Source organism: Rattus rattus, chromosome X (genome assembly GCF_011064425.1).
Source record: "Rattus rattus isolate New Zealand chromosome X, Rrattus_CSIRO_v1, whole genome shotgun sequence".
Classification (NCBI taxonomy): Eukaryota; Metazoa; Chordata; class Mammalia; order Rodentia; family Muridae; genus Rattus; species Rattus rattus.
In genome coordinates this window covers 60,615,167-60,619,967 of record NC_046172.1, presented here as the reverse complement: position 1 = coordinate 60,619,967, position 4,801 = coordinate 60,615,167, and positions in this window count along the sequence as shown.

Genomic DNA, 4,801 nt, shown 5'->3' with positions numbered 1-4,801 from the left:
AATAGATAAGGGGAGAATGACCACAAATACAGCAGAGGACTGCCTGGTCTGATCTGAGAGAAGATGAAGCTAACCCTAAAGAGACTTGAGACTCCAGGGAGTGGGAAGGCATGGTAGGGTAAGGGGGATGGGGACATCCTTTTGGAGATGGTGGAGGAGGAATGGGATGAGCAACTGTCTAAGGGTGGACCTGGGAGGTAATAATGAATGATAAAAATATAAAGCAGAAAAAAGGAAAAAAAGGTTCCCCATAGACTCACGGGGGGCTGACATTATTAGTAGGTGGCCTTGTTGGAGTAGGTGTGGCTTTGTTGAAGGAAGTGTGTCATTGGGGTGGGGCTTTAAGTTCTCAGATCCTAAGCCAGGTCAGCAGTTCATGTCCTCTTTCTGCAGCCTGCAGATCCAGTTGTAGAACACTCAGCTCCTTCTCCAGCACCACATCTGACTGCATGACGCCATGCTTCCTGTCATGATAATGGACTAAATCTCTGAACTGTAAGCCAGCCCCAATGAAATATTTTCCTTTATAAGAGTTGCCTTGGTCATGGTGTCTCTTCACAGCAATAGATACCCTAACTAAGACACGCACACCCCTGGTACCAGTGCTGAGTGAGTATCTGATGGAGGATTAACTGTACAGAAGGAAGGAAGGAAGGAAGGAGGGAGGGAAGGAAGGAGGGAGGGAAGGAAGGAAGGAAGGAAGGAAGGAAGGAAGGAAGGAAGGGAGGAAAGGAGGGATGGAGGGAAGGAACAAATGAAAAGTATAAATGAGAAAGGGGATAAGGAAGAATAAGAAAAGGAGAAGATGAGTAGGAGAAGGGGGAGGAAGCAGCAATAACTCAGGTGTTCCTTCTCTGTTCCTTGGGTCAAGTAATTGTTGACACTGTTGTACATTACATCATTTCCCAAGGGTTCTATCATGGCTGTATGCCTCTTAAGGTAACATTTTATTTTGAAGGAAGTCTTGACTTCTATTACCCAATATTCTATCCTCACACTTTTTCTTCCTCCTCCCTTGCTCCTCCCTGACATTCATGCCATTTTTTGGGTCAAGGCCCCCAACATTTGGCCAGATACACTGACCCTACTAGAAGAGAAAGTGGGAAGTAGTGTTGAACTCATTGGCAAAGGAGAAGACTTTCTAAACAGAGCACCATGGCACAGGCATTAAGACTAACAATAAATAAATGGTACCTTAGGAAACTGAAAGGTTTCTATAAGCAAAGAACACCATCACTTGGACAAAGTGTATGCCTTCACAATGGGAAAAGATTTTTACCAACTACACATCTGATAGAGCATTAATATCTAAAATATATAAAGAATAAAAACTAAACAAAAAACACAAACAGAACACTGGACATCAAGAAAACAACCCAATTTTCTTTCTGTGTTTCCCTAGATGGCTTCCAAGTCTCTCCCTGGAAGGAGTCTCTTCCACAGGCACAGTCATGTATGCCTCTTTAAACCACATCGTGGCACTGAAGCAGAGAGAAATGAGGACGTGGTTTTTCTTACCTCAGAAGGTCTGGCCACATTCTGACTTCTGTCATTTGCTCCCAGTGCACAGCTCCTTGGTTGTATTCCAATGAGACTTGTGACACCTGTTGTCATGAGTTGTGTTCCTCAGAGGAGCAGCGGGTGGAGGGAGGATTGGCAGAAAGCAACCACAACCATAGTAGTAGCATGATTGTGGAGGGCTCCTAGCTGAGAGCAACAAAAGGACAAATGTTTTGTGTTACCTCATTTAAAGTTGGTCCTCTCTTTTATGGGAGATAAGTTTATTATCCTTACTTATAAAAAGGACACAAATTTACCAAGATTAATTTAATGGCCAATGTCACACAAATAGTTGAAACAGTATTACTGTAGCATTAGCTCTTAGCTTCAATATTGTAACTATGTCATCTAGAAAAGTTGAGATAATGGCTTCTCTCTGTCAGGTATCCATGGGGGCTGGACCACAAGAGAACTATTTACTGGAAAACACTGTAGAAGTATGGTGTCTCTGGGTGAACTTAACCAAAATTAAAAATGAGATCTAACTAATTTTTTATTCAGTAAGATCTAGAGCAAGCCCTAGAAACATAGCAGAGGTCATCGGAAGATCTTTTAAAGCATCAAATTAAGCAACAGCTAGCACTCAAGAAGCAGTCTAGAAGAAAAATAACCAGATAGTCCTACATTTAGCCTATATCTGAGAGGAAGGAAGACCCGAAGCTTGGTAGTATCTGCTAGTCTCAAGTTACCAAGCAGAAGAAACTCCGGTTAAAATTGGCCTGTGCTGGTGCAGCAATGTTCTGGAAGATTCTGGCAGCCTAGAGATTATAAGTAGGTGGCTATAACAGAGGTCACTGCCCAGGGTTCAAAAGTAAACTTCAGTGAAAAACTATGATTCTGTTATCTGTGAAAGAGCAGTAAGGTCATGAGGATACAGATTTTGGCCTGTGTCCCTTGTCATAGTGTTGCTGTTGTCTTAGGAGCATAGTACACACATATCGTTAGTATATGGAGTCTCTGAAGCAAAAGTCTTAGCATTTGTTATAGTTCTGCAGTCAATGCTGCTAAGAGCCAATTTGTCATCCCATTCAGAGAGTTGGGATGTTGTAATCTTCCAAAGATTATAGAAGCTTACTCTTTTGGTAGGGACAGGAAATAGAACACTTATGAGAAAATACAACACAGCAGACAGCAGACTTCCGAGAGGAAATTGATGTGCAGATGGGGAAACAGAGTATGAGCATATTTTCTGGGACATATTACCATTTAAAAGTGAAACATTTTAGGGTTTCCAGTAAGAGTAATCATGACTGCCCCCATACAAAACCATCTAAAATTCTGAGAGTTTTTTTTTTCTTATTGTTACTATTTATTTTCAAGTTAGGTTTTTCCGTGTAGGCCTGGCTATTCTGGAATTTGATTGGCCTCAACTCTGCCTCTGACTCCCAAGTGCTGGGATTAAAGCCTGCATCATCATGCCTGGCTTGGACAAGGTTTCTTTTTTTTTTTTTCCTTTGGGGAGAATACTCCACTGTAGCAAGAAGACTGACATGGCAATAATATTGGCTCCAGACTCTCATCTGTTAAGAAAATTTTGGAGACACCTCAAAAATATGTAAGATAAAGAGATTACAAACAGGGCCTGGTGTTAGAGACAGAGGTAGGGCAGAGGCAGGTGGATCTCTGTACAATGGGAGCCAGCCTAATCTACAAGTGATTTTCAGGTCAGTAAGTTATACAGTGAGATGCTGTCTTTAAAAAAAAGATTAGGAATACAAGTTCCACAGAGACAGCACTTGACCAGATGGCCACTGACTAACTGTCTCTCAAAGAGGAAAAAAAATCAAATAAACATGGGCAAAGGAGATCTTAAGCCAAAAAGCAAAATGTCTTCATGTGTATCTTTGTACAAGCTTCCAGGAAGAGCACAGGATAGAGGTTATGTTTGTGTGCTTTTCTTCTCTTGTTTTGTTGCCAAGACGATTAGTTTCTTGCTTCTTCTAGGGTATAGCTTGCCTCCTTATGTTGGGCTTACCATTTATTATCCTTTGTAGTGCTGGATTTGTAGAAAGATATTGTGTAAATTTGGTTTGTCATGGAGTATCTTGGTTTCTCCATCTATGTTAATTGAGAGTTTTAGGATACAGTAAACCTGGGCTGGCATTTGTGTTTCTCTTAGGTCTGTATGACATCTGTCCAGGATCTTCTGGCCTTCATAGTTTTTGGCGAAAACTCTGGTGTAATTCTGATAGGTCTGCCTTTATATGTTACTTGACCTTTTTCCCTTACTGCTTTTAATATTCTTTCTTTATTTTGTGCGTTTGGTGTTTTGACTATTTTGTGACGGGAGGTGTTTCTTTTCTGGTCCAATCTATTTGGAGGTCTGTAGGCTTCTTGTATGCCTATGGGTATCTCTTTTTTTAGGTTAGGGAAGTTTTCTTCTATGATTTTGTTGAAGATATTTACTGTCCTTTGAGCTGGGAGTCTTCACTCTCTTTTATACCTATTATCCTTAGGTTTGATCTTCTCATTGTGTCCTGGATTTCCTGTATGTTTTGGACCAATAGTTTTTTCCGTTTTACATTATCTTTGACCATTGTGTCAATGATTTCTATGGAATCTTCTGCTCCTGAGATTCTCTCTTCTACCTCTTGTATTCAGGTGGTGATGCTTGTATCTACAGCTCTTTGTCTCTTCCTTTGGTTTTCTATATCCAGGGTTGTTTCCCTTAGTGCTTTCTTTATTGCTTCTATTCCCATTTTTAATTCCTTCAACTGTTTGATTGTGTTTTCCTGGAATTCTTTCAGGGATTTTTGTGATTCCTCTCTATAGGCTTCTACTTGTTTATTTATGTTTTCCTGCATTTATCTAAGGGACTTCTTCATGTCTTTCTTGAAGTCCTCCAGCATCATGATCAAATATGATTTTAAATCTAGATCTTGCTTTTCTGGTGTGTTTAGATATTCAGTGTTTGCTTTGGTGGGAGAATTGGGCTCCGATGATGCCATGTAGTTTTGGTTTCTGTTGCTTGGGTTCCTGTGCTTGCCTCTCGCCATCAGGTTGTCTCTGGTGTTACCTTGTTCTCCTATTTCTGACAGTGGCTAGACCGTCCTATAGGCCTGTGTGTCAGGAGTGCTGTAGACCTGTTTTCCTGTTTTCTTTCAGCCAGTTATGGGAACAGAGTATTCTGCTTTTGGGCGTGTAGTCTTTCCTGTCTACTGGTCTTCAGCTGTTCCTGTGGGACTGTGTCCTGAGTCCACCAGGCAGGTCGCTTGGAGCACAAAAGTTGGTCTTACCTGTG